Raw genomic sequence first — 16,517 nt, 5'->3', positions numbered from 1 at the left:
TTACTATATCGAATTTTCCAGAATTCACCAGCAATACAGCAGCATTAAGCAGTAACTGAGGTATTTGCATTATTTATAACTTTAACCACTTAGCAACCTCTGCCACGCTTATCTACGCCCCTTTAAAATTCACCTGAGTCACAGGGGCGTAGATAGGCAACTCCTGTTTGTTTTCCTGCTGTGCGCGATTGCGTCCGCGTTCGCGTGCACGCGGATGCGCGTACGCGTCGGGCATCCGCTGGTCCGTGATTGGCTGATGTGAACATGTGTTCACAAAGCCAATCAAAGTGCTTGCAAGTTTGAATGAGCACTGCCAAAGCCAATGACAGTGCTCATTCATGAAGAATGTGTGTAAACATTGTATCCGTCACTATGCTGTTACAGTTATGGTGGCCATACATGGTACAATCTTTTCATCCAATCTTACCATTTCTATGTAATAGAAGGTAACTGCCTAAATTATCCTTTCAGTATATTCACTTAATTTACCCTTATACTACATAGAACTGGTAAGATTGTATGAAAAAATTGTACCATGTATGGCCACCATTACTGAGATCACTCGTGAGAGGATCTCAGATAACTAACACAGCATTAGTGAGTGATCAGCATCAGTGAGGTTTTTTTTTAAATAAATTATACCCCCACCCCCATTAAGCCCATTAACCCTTGCCTCTCTGAAATGTTAAAATTGCTGTGGTTTTTAGGTAAAAAACCCTGCGGTTGAGTTAAACACTGCTAAAACATCTCGGCCTACACAAACAATCCCTCCCTACTCTCAAACTCCATGACTTCTCCACCTTTCTGCATGCCCTTTCCTCCCCTTCCTCCACTACCTACATATTACAATATGCTCTTCCTCCACCTGCTCCTTCACCACCTAGTCCTCACTGAGGTCACCTTATCTAACTCTAGCCTCCCATTTTGCCCTCCACCCCCACGCATCTCCCATACCACTCCAGCACTGACTCCCTGCACACCCCACTCTAAACATTTCTCCACCCCCCTCACAGTCCCTTCCAGCACCCACACTCACTCCCTCTCCTCCCTCATTCCCATCCAGACCTCACACAAGCACATCACCCCTCTCTCCTGCGGCCTCTGGAATGCTAAATCAGTCCGTAATAAACTCACTGAAATCCATGACCTTTTCCTCTCCAAGTCGCTCACCCTCTTTGCCCTCACAGAGACATGGCTCACCCCCTCTGACTCTGCTGCAGCAGCGGCCCACTCCTATGGGGGGCTTCACCTCTGTCACACCCCCAGACCAGAAAACAGGTCCGGGGGAGGGGTGGGTCTGCTCCTCTCCCCATCCTGCACTTTCCGTGTCCTCACGCCACCACCTTCCTTAAACATTACCTCCTTTGATACACGTTATCCGCCTCTACCATCCCCTTCCAGCAGGCATCGCAGTCCTTTATCACCCCCCTTCCACCTCCACTAAACAATTCCTGGACAACCTGGCCTCTTGGCTCTCACACATCCTCTCCTCTGACCTCCCCACCATCTTACTTGGGGACTTCAACATCCCCATGGACAGTCCTTACTCCCCTGAAGCCTCTCAACTGCTCTCCCTCACTACTTCCATTGGCCACTCCCAACACACCAATTCCCCCACCCACCGCGCTGGCCACACTCTTGACCTGATTTTCTCAAAATCCGCCACCCTCCCCAACCTGGACATCACACCCTTCCCCCTCTCCGACCATCACCTTCTCACTTTCTCAATCTCCCCATCATGCTCCCCCCACCCTCCACCACCCTCAGGTCGTTGGCAGAGAGATCTGCGTAACCTAGACCCAACTGCACTAGCCAACCCCCTCCACTCCCTCACATCCACCCTCCCAAACTTTACCTGCCCAAACCAAGCTGTGGCCCAATACAACCAGGCCCTTTCAGCAGCCCTAGACATTGCTGCACCCCCCACATTCCGCCCCAGCCATCCCATCAACCCCCAGCCCTGGCACAATGCACACACTCGCAACCTCCAAAAACAGACACGCGCCTATGAACGCAAATGGAGGAAATCCTGCCTCAACTCAGACTTCTTGGAGTACAAGGCCAACCTGCAGCTGTTCTATTCCGCATTAACTGATGCTAAACAAAAATACTTTGCTGCCCTGATCGGATCCCAGGCCTCCAACCCTCAGCGCCTCTTCGCCACCTTCAACTCCCTCCTTAACCCCACCACTCCTCCCCCCACCTCCGCCCTCTCAGCCACTGATCTGTCCACCCACTTTACCAACAAAATAGCCAGCATCCGATGGGAAATCTCATGCCTCCACTCCACGACTTCTTCCTCTCCCACCAATACCTTTTCCCCACCCCACCCACCACTCACTGCCTTTACTACTATCACAGAGGATGAAGTCAGATGTCTCCTAGCCACTTCTCCTGCCACCTCCAGCGCCCTACACCCTGTGCCATCCAACTGCCTCCGTCCTCACGTCCCTGTTCTGGCTCCTGTCCTCACCTCTCTGTTTAACCTCTCCCTCTCCACAGCCACCTTCCCCTCTGACTTCAAACAGGCCACTGTACTCCCCCTACTTAAAAAACCCTCACTAGACCCCTCACTTCCATCCAGCTACCGCCCTATCTCCTCACTCCTTTTTGCATCTAAACTCCTGGAGTGTCTAGTCCACCAACGCATGACCCATTACCTTGACTCCAACTGCCTGTTTGACCCCCTACAATCAGGATTTTCGGCCAGCCCACTCCACTGAGACTGCGTCAATGACCTCATGCTTGCCAAGGCCGAAGGAAAATACACTATCCTTCTCCTCCTAGACCTCTCATCAGCATTCAACACTGTTGATCACTCCCTTCTTCTCCAGTCCCTGCAATCTGTGGGTATCCAAGATCTTGCCCTAGCATGGTTTTCCTCCTACCTCTCAAATCGCTCCTTCAAGACCTCCTTCAATGGTTCCTCCTCAACCTCCATCCCACTTTCAGTTGGGGTCCCCCAAGGCTCTGTTCTTGGTCCCCTGCTGTTCTCCATTTACACCGTGTCATAAAATGACAGCCTGACCGCATTCAGCAAGCGGAACACGGAAGTTTGTCCGCGTCCGCATCAGCGGCACCATCCACCGCAGGGTCGCATGCGGAATGCGGAGAATCAGCTGTGCGATTCACCGTTCGGTCACAGGCCTCTCGGCGTACTTTACGTCAAGGCTGTGGTCCGGTTCTTCCCTCACAGGCCTCAGGGCCTGTCGCACACCAAAGCTATCCTCAATCCAGTCTGGACCCTGTAGGGGCTGCGCGCGTGTGCAATAGAGCCTTTTATACTCTTAGAAGGAGAGTCAGCTGACCAGCTGGTCAGCTGACCTCAGCAAGGTCCTTGAGCTATGCTGCAAGGTCCTTGAGCTGTGCTGTGATTGGCTGATTGGCTGGGCAAGCTAAGTTGTCTGCAGTAAGCGTTACTTTGTGATAGCTCTCAGACCTTAGCTAGATCCAAGAGAGACAGTCCTAGCTGGAGCAAGGCTCCGGTCTCTCATCAGTCAGTCTTTGTTGTTTTCCTGATTATTGTATATCTGTATGTGACCTGATCTCTGTTATAGTCAGCCAGTCAGTTGATCTAATAGTCAGCCAGATAGCGATCTGACAGTCAGTACCATCGTGGGCCAAGTGCGGCTTGCCGTAACTAGCCCACAACAGTCAGATTTGTTATTTTCCTGATCTGCGACATATATTGGTTTGTGCCAATATATTCGCAAGCACTATTGTTATCTGTGCCATTTTCTGATCTCTTGTTGCCGAACCTCTGCTTGTCTATTTCACTACGAGTTCGGCTTTCTGACTTTGTACCTCCACCTATCTGATTTCCTTTACTGACCTTGGCTAGATTTCTGACTCTGCTCTTTGTTTCACGATTCGGTACCTCGCAGCCAGTTGTTACCGAACCGTTTCTGTCTGACTTTGCCCCCTAAGGTGGTTCTCCCACTAAAGGGTTAATTCTGCTGAATCCCTCCTTGCGGAGGTCTCAGTGGTTCCCCAGTATACCATTGCTGCTGGGGAACGCGATTCTAGCGTTACGTCATCTAGTCGCCGAATCGCACACTCTGCGTTTCTCTTTTAGAGGTAGCCTGTCCTCTTAAAGATATCAGTGTGGTGGGTTTTCCACTGTCTTTCACCCAGTCTCCAGAGTTACGTATAAATATCCGCATTATTGGTGATTCCGCAGATCGCCACATAATCGGATATATCAGCATTGTTGGTGATACTGCGGATCACCAATAATCTGAATACTCTGAGTGTGCACCAAACACCACACATTGGCCTCGATTCATAAAGCATTCCCGCATGACATCTGTCACAATGACATCTGCCTAATGAAATATACGATGCCGACACTGGTAGAAGGTCCAGAATGTCCATATGCCAGTTTGTATGCCTCATACCCACCTACTTACTTACTAGAATACTAAGGATGCTCATTCCGATGAATTGAAATTTCCGCATTTCCGATCAGAAATCGCATTTCCGCATTGGAATGTGGAAGACATTGTGCAGTAACTAGATTTTGGCAGAAACAGCAGAAATTTCCACGGAAACTCGGCTATACCGATTTTCAAAAATGTTAATCGAATCGTAGGACTCGAAATGAATAAGCCATTCAAAGTATGAGGATTTGTAGTGTGGTAAGCAATAAGCGGAAATTCCACATAACCGATAGTCGGTAATTTTAAGCCAATCAGAAGACTCGAAATGGAAAAGCCAGTCAGAGAATCAGGATTAGTAGAGTGTGGTAAGTGGAAATTTCTGCGGAAATCCGCTAGTCCGCTATTCGTCAATTTTAAGCCAATCAGAAGAATCTAATTGAATAAGTCTATCAGAGAATGGGAATTTGTAGTAAGTGGTAGGCAGAAATTTCAGCGGAAATTGGCAGAAAGCGGAAATCCGCAGAATACCATGAGAACGAAGCGGAAAGCGGCATTTGCGGAAAGCAGAATTTCCCGGTATCGGACATTGACATTTCCAACCATGCCTACTGAATACAAGTTATACAACTGAGGCCGGCTTCACACTATATATCTGTGCCAGCAGTGCGGCAGCCGCGTCTCCAAAAACAGGCCTTTGGGGAATACCACGTTACTATGCAGTATGGCATCTGTCCAAACAGGTAGTGACACGCGCTTGCATTCACTTCCTGTTTCTGAAATGTGGAAGTGTACGGAAGCGTATTATAAAAGATATGCTTCCGCACATGTGCGCCCCTCCACCGCCGCCAACTTTTTCAAAAAGCCTTCATCGCCATCCATTTACATGACTTCTGGTCCAACACAGAAAGCTGCAGGACCTGCATGGTAACGTAGGTATGTGTGTATGTTAGATAGAGAACTCCCTCCTTAGCATAGCGCAACGTGGGGATCGTTAACTCCCCCATAGACTTTCATTGCCCGGGGGCGTGGTGCGGTAAATTTACCGCATGACAACGCCCCAGTGTAAAAGGACCCTCAATGAAAAAATGCTTATTTTTTCCAATATTACTTTTATTAATTATTTAGTCATTGATTGTGCATTGTAAAATCTTTTCTCCTGCCGAATTTCAGCAACTATAATTTAAAATACCTATGTGCATTTCTCCCAGAGTAAATCGCACTGTACACGACTTTTTCCTATGTTGCTGTCACTTATAGTAGGTAGTGCAAATCTGACAGGTTTTTGACTAGTCCATCTCCTCATGGGGATTATCAGTTACTCAGTCCAATTGCTAAATTAGTATGCAAACGAGTAGGAAAGCAGGCTGACATGTTTGTATAGATTCTTTCCAGGGAATGCTTTTGTAAAGAATAAAGGAAATACTGAGAGACCCCCATATAGAGATGGACTAGTCCAGAATCTGTCAGATCTGTCCGGATTTTACTATCTACTGTAAGTGACTGAAACACAGGAAAAAAGTAATTAGTAGTGCATTTTACTCTAGAACAAATGTACATTGCGGATGTAAGTATTTTAAATATTAACATTTTTTACAGTAGTGTTCCTTTACTACACCTGTAACATTTAAAGGAAAAAAGTTGGATACTCCCCTCAGTAGGCCGGAGCCTCTGGATAATCCAGAGTTTACCCCACTGTCCATGGCCCCTCTCCTGCCGGTTGGGACCGTACTGCTCAGTGGCACGGAGCTGCTGGTGTATAAAGCTGTGCATGAGCCCCTCCATGCTACAGCACAGGTGCGGCCGTCCGTGCGTCTGGCCAGGGCTAGCGAGCAGGAAAAGCATTTGGTAGCTTTCAGCGGCGCTTCACCTGGGATCGTCACTTTTCACCCCGCAGGGTGACTCTGCAGTGTGGTGGTAAACAATCCTGAATGCCACCAAGATTGCCTCAAATGACGGGAAAAATTAGGATCAAAACGCGGTGTTTCCGAAAATGCCAATACCCGCGCTGTCTGAACTTAAACATTGTGCGACGTGTATGTTTCGCACCTGTGTGAGCCGAACCTTAGACTTTCCTTGTGGTTCTGGGTCACCATGAGCTATTTGGGTATAGGTTTTGTATGGTGAGTAATGCATCACATTTTGCTCAGTGTCATTATTGTTCCTCTGTAAAGCTAGGTACACACGGTACAACTTTCTATCAGATCGACAGATTGATCAGATAATTTCCAACTGGTCCGATCGATAACGCAATTGATTTTGGGTAGTTATCAACGTAAAATTGAGGGCATTATATATTGGGAGCAATTTGGGCGTCTACACACAATGCATTTTCTTATCAGATCACCCGTCCATCAGATGGAAAATTGTACCATGTGTACTAGGCTTTAGTCATGTGATCCAGTGCAATTGTTACACCATTCTTTCCCAGCACTGCAGAGATGCCTGAACAGAAATGGGGACGGATTATTAAAGGACCATCACAGCGGAAAGAAAAAGAAGCAGTTAAAATCTGACAAAACTGACATGTTTTGGACTTGTACATCTCCTCATGGGGATTCCCAGAGTTTTCTTTGTTTTCAAAACATTTCTAGAGTGGCAGTTGCTAAGTCTCTAACTGCCAAAATAGTGTGTAAGTAGGGAGGCTGGCTGGCATCTTACTATGTTGGCATTTAGACTTAGCAACTGCCATACAGGAAATGCCATTTAATGGTTCAGTCAGATTTTAACTGCTTATGTTTTTCGCTGTAAAGGTATTTTAATCATAATCACTAATTAAATCACAATAGTAATTATTACAACTAAAATAGCTATTAACAGTAAGTACTGGCCGGCTGCTGGCTCCCTGGTGCAGGAGCCCAATGCCAGCTTCCATCCCTCTTCCTACACTACTCTCTTTTCATGTGTACATCAAAAAAGGGCGTCGGGAAAAAAGGGCGCGTGGTGTAAATGATAAACAGTATTATCGTTTATAGAAATATTGTGTAGAATTTCGTTTAGAAATAGTGTTTTAAGAATTTATAAATCACTAAATAATGTGTATGAGATCGGCAATTCTTAAAACGTTAATCTTCCCTGTTTGTAAACTGAAACTTATATTTACGATTGTTAAAAACCCTCCCTGTACCTATCCCTAACCCCTAGACCCCCTGTTGGTGCCTAAACCTAAGACCCCCCTATTGGTGCCTAAACCTAAGACCCCCCCTGTTGGTGCCTAAACCTAAGACCCCCCAGTTGGTGCCTAAACCTAAGACCCCCCTATTGGTGCCTAAACCTAAGACCCCCCTGTTGGTGCCTAAACCTAAGACCCCCCCCTGTTGGTGCCTAAACCTAAGACCCCCCTATTGGTGCCTAAACCTAAGACCCCCCTATTGGTGCCTAAACCTAAGACCCCCCTGTTGGTGCCTAAACCTAAGACCCCCCTATTGGTGCCTAAACCTAAGACCCCCCTGTTGGTGCCTAAACCTAAGACCCCCCTGTTGGTGCCTAAACCTAAGACCCCCCTGTTGGTGCCTAAACCTAAGACCCCCCTGTTGGTGCCTAAACCTAAGACCCCCCCTGTTGGTGCCTAAACCTAAGACCCACTATGGATAATAATGTTTTACAGACATTAATAAATAAAAAATGTAAATAAAAGAATGTAAATAATTTTTTTGGGTGGATAATAATGTTTTAGAAATGTTTTAGAAATAGTGATTTATTATCTTTATAAACGTTATTCGTCACGGGCTCATTTTGTAAAGTTAAATCATCACAAACATAGTTATAAATCCTTAAAAATCTCCGGGCGCCGTTTGTTAAAACGTTAATAATCTCCAGCGCCTTTGTTAAAACGTTAATAATCTCCAGCGCCTTTTTTTCCCTGTTCGGCGCCCATTAAACGATATTTATAATGGGAGTGAATGGGGCGCCCTTTTTGTCCACTTGGCTCATGCGCCCAAATCTGCTGCTTCCCTTTTCACACAGGTAGCTCAGTTATCTCCTTTAGAAAGCATAGCCCCCTGTCACAAGCAGTTCGGTATTCTGACTTTACTAAGCATAGCCCTGCCCCTTACTGTGACAGGCAGCTCAGTGTTCTCTTTCACAAGCGTGGCCCCGCCCCCTTTGTGACAGGCAGCTCAGTGTTCTCTCTTTTCCAAGTGTAGCCCCGCCCCTCTGTATGTCATGCAGCTCAGCGTTCTCCCTTTTCATGTACCCCCTCTTTGTCACATACAAATTTGTTCTCCTTTTCCCAAGCCTGTGACAGGCTGTGTCCTTCCTTTTCTCAAACATTGCCCCACCCCCAGTCAGCTGTTCTCCCTTTCCTAAGCGTAGCCCCGCCCCTCTCTGATAGGCAGCTTAAAGTGTTTTACCTTTCCCAAGCGTAGCCACGACCCCTATGTCATGTGCTGTAATTGTCAGCGATATCACCCGTGATCACCCTTTATGTTTTATCTGTATATAAATCAGCCCATTGTCGGTGCAGAAAACTCCCCGTATACCTTCTTTCTCTAATCCCCTTCAGGCAATTACTCTGTCCTAGTAATTGCTCTGGCGGCCACCAGGGGGAGCTGCTGACAGATAGGAGTATCATGGGCACTCACATATGGCTGGTGCTCTGCTGCCTCCTGTAGCTAGACGGAGACTCGTTCCTGTAGGTGGAGTCTCTGCCCGGGAATGCCACTCTTGTCTGTGGAGCCTCGGAGAGTCTGGAGATGCGTCCTCCTCTGGTCCCGCCGCCGTCACTCTGCCAGTCCGCACGGGCTGCTTCTCTATGACGTCACGTGCAGGAGTTTAGGGTCTGCAGCTGCACGGGACTCCTTGTGACGTCAGCAGGCTATCCCTCTGCAGGTGTGTGATGTGTGTGCTGCATCCAGCCTGCCTGACAGTATTTATATGTTTATATTATTGGGGTTACTGAGATCCTCCTCATCCTCTAAGCATATTTCTGGTGACATTCATGTAATGAGAGTATCGGGCAACAGGAGAAGCTGGCCGCATCGGATATTTCATTTTGCAGGCGTGCCGATGAAGTTTTGCAGGGTGTGTTCCTCCGCCAGCCGCCAGGGACTCTTTTTCTCTCCAGGCACTGCAGTCACATGTGAGGATTCGGCTACAGGACTGCAGTTGCCTGGCAACTTGGCAAAGAACACACAACACTTCCTGGGAGGAGTGCAGCCCAATCACCGGTGAGTGGGCGGGAGAGTCAACAGTCAGTGCACATGTCACTGTGGGGGGTGGAACCGGCTACGCAGCCCGCGGTTTTCAAAGATAGATATGTGCCTAGGGTTGCCAGGTGTCCGGTTTTACACCGGACAGTCCGGTTTTTGTGCGCTGTGTCCGGTGCAAAAAGGCATGCTAAACCGGACAATTAAGTTGTCCGGTTTAGAGCCCCCCCCCCCCCCCCCCCGCAGCGCAGGAGGAGAACAGCGCAGCAGAGAGAGAGCTGGGAGCAGCGGTGGAGAAGGGGGGCAATCTCCCCCCCTTCCCTCACCTTAGGGTGCTCTCTCTCCCCCGCTGTCTCCTCCAGGATGATGTGCAGGCTGGCGAGTGGCTGCAGGCGGAACTTACCTCTGTGTCGCTCCAGCGCCGGAAGTTCGGGTCCCGCTGCCGCTGAGATTCGACTCAAAAAAGATCCGGATCAAAGATCCGAATCATTCATGAGCCGGACAACACTAATCAGTCTGAATAGTGTTGTCCGGCTCATGAATGATTAGAATCTTTGATCCGGATCTTTTTTGAGTCGAATCTCAGCGGCTGCGGGACCCGAACTTCCGGCGCCTGCGACACAGAGGTAAGTTCCGCCCGCAGCCACCCGCCAGCCTGCACATCATATTGGAGGAGACAGCGGGGGAGAGAGAGCACCCTAAGGTGAGGGAAGGGGGGGGAGATTGCCCCCCTTCTCCACCACTGCTCCCAGCTCTCTCTCTGCTGCACTGTTCTTCTCCTGCGGGGGGGGGGGGGGGGGGGGGGGGCACCTGGCTACCTATTCTGGGCACATATAGCCCCTGGCTACCTATTCCGGGCACATATACCCCCTGGCTACCTATTCTGGGCACATATAGCCCCTGGCTACCTATTCTGGGCACATATACCCCCTGGCTGCCTATTCCGGGCACATATAGCCCCTGGCTACCTATTCTGGGCACATATAGCCCCTGGCTACCTATTCTGGGCACATATAGCCCCTGGCTACCTATTCTGGGCACATATAGCTCCTGGCTACCTATTCTGGGCACATATACCCCCTGGCTACCTATTCTGGGCACATATACCCCCTGGCTACATATACTGGGACATATATACCCCTGCCTACGTATACTGGGACATTTACACCCCTGCCTACATATACTGGGACATATATACCCCCTGGCTACATATACTGGGCACATATATCCCTGGCTACATATACTGGGAACACTGGCTGTTTGTCATTATGTGCATTTAGTGGTGAAAAGCTGTCTCTTTTGCGCATTTACTGGTGAAAAGCTGTCTCTTATTATGTGCATTTACTGGCGAAAAGGTGTCTCTTATAATGTGCATTTACTGGTGAAAAGCTGTCTCTTATGTGCAGTTACTGGTGAAAAACTGTCTCTTATGTGCACTGGACCAGTACTACTGGTGAGGACAGTTAGTGACATGGCTATGTACTCTGTAATGTGCTGCAGAAGATGTCAGTGCGATATAAATACTATTCATTTTTTTTAAAAAAAGCACATTGCTTAGCCCCACTCTACATAAAAGTGTGCTTCTGACTCCGCCCCTAACTCCACCCCTAACTCCACCCCCTGTCCGGTTTTCTCCATCAGCCGACCTGGCAACCCTATATGTGCCTGGTGAGGATGAATATTGCTACCACCGTTGAGAGAGAATACCAGCACTTTCCTGCTCAAGTGCTCACGACCCTCAGGCTCAGACAGACCCTGCCTGCAGTGAGGACAAACCATGCAGTACGTCAGGCTTCAGGATTACAGAGAATGGTGAGAGGGGAAAAGCTATTACGCTGTAGCAGAGTGATTTGTTATCATCCCATTCCCTTCTAACTTTGATCCTTATCTTGTTCTTGTGAAGCACAAATAATTGAGCAGCTGCTTTTAACATTTTGACTCACAGCACAGCCTGCTTGTGGATTTTACGTGAATGCAGTCATTAACCCTGTGTTTGCTACTCTGAATTGCTGGCTTGGCAATTGAGTAAGCACTTACTTGTTTGTTGGTGGCTTATTTTAAACCTAAGATTGGATTTAAAAAATAATATATATTTGTAGCTTCCTCTAGTCCCCTCCAGGCTGATTGCTCCCTTGCTGTCCCCGCCACCTTGGATTGTCTGCAATTGCCCCCGGAGAGCCTCCAGTCTGGGGCATTCTGCACATGGAAAGCCGGACTGCACCTGTTCTGACAAGAGGACTTTCCGGGGGACAATTGAGGGTGATCCATGTGGCAGAGGACAGCGAGGGGGTGATCAGCCTGGAGGGGGCTGGAGGAAGCCCCAGGTGTGTATATATATTTTTTTCCTGTCTCAGGTACACTTTAAAGGAAGTCCCAGAAGGGGATGAAAACCTTAGCTGGCTTTTACCTACCTGGGCTTTTGTTCAAAGGATTGTCAGCACACCGATCTTAATAGCACATACTTTATTGTGCCAGTCTCCACAAAGTGGTCCAACAATTGTTTCGGGGCCATGCAGGGTCCCCCTTTATCAAGGCATGTGGTTACCACATGCCTTGATAAAGGGGGACCCTGCGTGGCCCCGAAACAATTGTTGAACCACTTTGTGGAGACTGGTACAATAAAGTATGTGCTATTAAGATCGGTGTGCTGACAATCCTTTGAACATTTGTACTGATGTGGCATGGCCTTTCCCACTTTGTCAGGCTCCCGGGAGTAAACAGATGGTGTGCCGACTCCTATCTGGAACTTTGTATACCTGGGCTTTTGCACTGTTGTTTTCTGCAGCACTTTAGAGTACATAGTCATGTCACTGACTGTCCTCAGAGGAGCTTACAATCTAATCCTACCATAGTCATAGTCTAATGTTGTACCATAATATTATTATGTATTTATATAACACTAACATCTCCTGCAGCACATTACAGAGTACATAGTCATGTCACTGACTGTCCTCAGAGGTGCTCACACTCTAATCCTACCATAGTCCTAGCCTTTCTTTTATGGGGAAACAATTCTTCCCAGTTCAAGAGGGATGTTTTGCATGAGCCTTATGCAATAATCCCTTGCTTCAGCTATGTGTCTTTCCTCCAGAAATTCACAAGAAGTTCCCTAAAAAGCCTGCTACTGACTCCGCCCCTAACTCTGCCCCTAACTCCGCCCCCTGTCCGTCCAAAACTTGTGGTGTCCAGATTTTTTGACCATTTTGTCCAGGAAAAATGAAAAATTGGGTTGGCAACCCTGGCATGGCCAGCAGGCATACCACCAGCTATAACATGGCACCTCACAACAAAACTGGTCCCCATGACTAGTGATGAGCGAAAATGCTGGGTTTTTTTGTGTGTGTGAATTTTTGCAAAAATAATGTAAATTATGACTTTCGAGCGAAAATGCCACTGAAAATAATTTGTGATAAGGTGATTTTTGTTTTTTTGCATTTTTCACAAATTTAGTGCTAAAATAATGATTTTAGCAGTTAAAAAAAATTGCATCGGAAAGAAAAATAATTTTTGATGTCCAGGCAACACTGTCCATGACACCCTCACCCCTGTCTCTAACAAGTGCAGCCCCCATGAGACTCCTCCCTCCCATGAGTGCAGCCATCTTCCCTTCCCCACCTCACTTACCAAATGCAGCCATCATTACACCCACTAATTAAACGTATAGGCACCCTGACACCTTCCCTCACCCATAGTTAGTGTGCATCAGGTGTCTCCCCCATAAGAAGTGTGACCACCTGAGCCGACACAGGAGAGGGAGGAGCCAGCTATCCATGCAGCAGTGAAAACAGGTTAAAGGATACCAGAGCCATAAGGCTCTGGTAAAACGTGAAGGTGCAGTGGGTAGAGGGGTATAAACATAATAGTTACCACCCCTCTCTGTTTCACTCCATTTTATCGCAACGCACCCGACGCACTATGAGCGTGACATAGGTGGTGCATTGCAGACCTGCAAGCTGCGTTACAAAGTGGCCATTATGCTGCACTACAATGCACCTGTGTGAACACATCATAATACATTTCCAGGGACAAACCTTGGAAACACTTCCGGAGACAAGGGGCATTAAGCAAGCATGGATCTAGCACACTACAATGGAGTACAATCAGCTCACAATGACATTTGGCTAATGAAATATACAATACAATATTACATGAGTGGGACACAAAGAAGGTAGGATGCCAACACCCCTGCTGGAAGGGCGATGCCAAAACTGGTAAAAGGTCCAGAATGTCCATGTGCCAGTTTGTATGCCTCATACCCACCTATTTACTATACTGAATACAACTTAATGAAAAAATGCATATTTTTTACAATATTACTATTCTTATTATTATTGATTATTTGTCCATTGTACACTCTGTAAACTCCTCCTGCCAATTTTGAATAACTATCACTAAATATGTAAAATACATACATATAAATGTGGATTTCTCACATAATAAAATACACTGTAAATGACTTTTTCCCCCTATACTGCTGTCACTTACAGTAGGTAGTGCAAATCTGACAGATTTAGGGATAGTTCATCTCCTCATGGGAGATTCTCAGTTATTTCTTTACAAAAACACTAACTAAACTTCAGTTGGTCAGTCCAACTGTCAAATTAGTGTGCAAATGAGAAAGATATCAGGCTGGCATGTTTGTATAGATTCTCTCCAGGGAATGCTTTTTCTAAAGAATATAGGAAATGCTGAGAATCCCAGAAAAAAATATCATTTCTGTCCGGATTTTACTGCCTACTGTAAGCGAATATAACCCAGGAGAAAAGCAACTGATAGTGCATTTTAGAAGTAAGTATTTTAAATATTACCATTCTTCACAGTAATCGTCCTTGTATACCTGTAAGTTTAAAGGAAAAAAGTTGGATGCTCCCCTCGGTAGGACGGAGCCTCTGGATAATCCAGACTTTACTGCAATGTCCATGGCCTCTTCCCTGCAGGCCGGGCCCCTCCTCTTCCCAGCTGCGCCCCGCTCTGTGTACAAGAGCGGCCGTACTGCTCAGTAGCATGGAGCTGCACCTGTATAAAGCTGTGCACGAGCTCCTCCATGCTACTGCACAGGTGCGGCCGTCCATGCATCTGGGAAGCAGGGCTGGTTCTAGACTTTTTGCTGCCTGAGGCAAACTTGTGATTTGGAATGATCGTACAGCACTTGACAATTTGCTCTGCTTCATTTAATGTTCTCACATGACATGCTGCAGCTCAACACAATAGCACACTGGCTGGCTGTGAGCCTCGCTTCTTCTACTCTGACTGCATGCTGTTAGTGTAAACACTGTGCAAAATGCTGCCCCTGTAATCTCTGCACCTGGTGCAAACGTTTCACCTTGCTGCATGAGAGAACCGGCCCTGCTGGAAAGTTTTAGCGAGCAGTAACAGAATTTGGTAGCTTTCAGCGGCGCTTCACTTGGGATCATCGTTTTTCAACCCGCAGAGTGGCGATGGAGCGTGACAGTAAACAATCCTGGGAGCCACCAGAATTGCTTCAAAACGATGGAAAAATTGCCAGCAAAGCGCAGCGTTTCCACAAACGCCAGTACCAGCGCTGTCCGAACTTAAAGACATATACTGCGTCCATGTTTTAGCGCCCATGTGAACCAAACCTTAGACTTTCCTAGTGGTTCTCGGTCACCATGAGCTATCTGGGTATTGGTATTTTATGGTGAGTAATGCATCACATAATACTCTGTCATTATTATTCCTCTGTAAGTCATGTGATCCAGTGAAGTTGTTACCCTATGCTTTCCCTGCACTGCAGAGATGCCTGAACAGAAGTGGGGACGGATTATTAAAGGACCATTAAAAATGCAGCGGAAACGCAACAGTGTGTACAGGCCTTTTTCCAGTTCAGCGCTCTTTCACATTAGCCAACTGGTGCACGGACCTGGTTTCGTACACGCGTTGAGAGACATCGGGAAGTGGCGGTGCAACGCTGATTAGCTATAGTGAATTAGTTATAATTAACCTAGTGGGAAAACGCCGCAGCTGGATGTTACAAAGCTCTGGAACGCTTCGTCTAATGTGAAAGTTAACATGAAAGTCAAATGCACTTTCATGTTCCCTTTCTAAACGCGGTCTAGGAGCGATCCGTCAAAACGCACAGATCAGCTCATGGTGTGAAAAAGCCCTGAGCCAGATTTTAACTGCTTATGTTTTTTTGCTGTAGTGATCTTTTGAAGATCCTCACCATTCAAATCTAACACAATAGTAATTATTATACTATTGCACCAGGGATACTTATTATCCCTGGTGCAGGAGTGCAATGCCAGCTTCCATCCCTTCCTACACTACTCTCTTTTCACACAGGCAGTTCAGTTATGACAAGTGTCAACTAGCAATTCTCCTTTTCCAAGCAAAGCCCCGCCCCCTGTCACAGGCAGCTGTCTACCTTTTCTAAGCGTAGCCCCGCCCCCTGTAAAGCAGCTGTTTTCCCTGTTCCAAGCCCTGCCAAATGCAGCTCAGTGTCACAGCCCCACCCCTCTATGTGACAGGAAGCAGTGCTTTAACTTTGCCAAATGTCGCCCTGCCCCCTCTGACATATCACCCGTAGTATGCTAGCCATAGTCACCTATAAATTCTCTCAAAACCCCTTCAGGCCTGTCCTAGTAATTGCGCTGGCGGCCACCAGGGGGAGCTGCTGACAGATAGGAGTAACATGGGCACTCACATATGGCTGGTGCTCTGCTGCCTCCTGTAGCTAGACGGGGACTCGTTCCTGTAGGCGGAGCCTCTGCCCGGGAATGCTACTCTTGTCTGTGGAGCCTCGGAGAGTCTGGAGGCACCTCCTCCTCTGGTCCCGCCGCCGTCACTCTGCCAGTCCGCACGGGCTGCTTCTCTATGACGTCACATGCAGGGCCGGTGCTACCATAGAGGCAGAGGAGGCAGCTGCCCCAGGGCCCCAGAGCTTGTAGGGGCCCCCAGTGGCTACAAGAGGAAAAAAAAAATTTCAAATCGGCCTTATAGTTTTTTGAGAAAATCGATTTTAAAGTTTCAAAGG

The sequence above is a fragment of the Hyperolius riggenbachi genome, chromosome 8 (assembly GCF_040937935.1).
Source record: "Hyperolius riggenbachi isolate aHypRig1 chromosome 8, aHypRig1.pri, whole genome shotgun sequence".
NCBI classification, from domain to species: domain Eukaryota; kingdom Metazoa; phylum Chordata; class Amphibia; order Anura; family Hyperoliidae; genus Hyperolius; species Hyperolius riggenbachi.
This window is presented reverse-complemented; position numbering follows the sequence as displayed.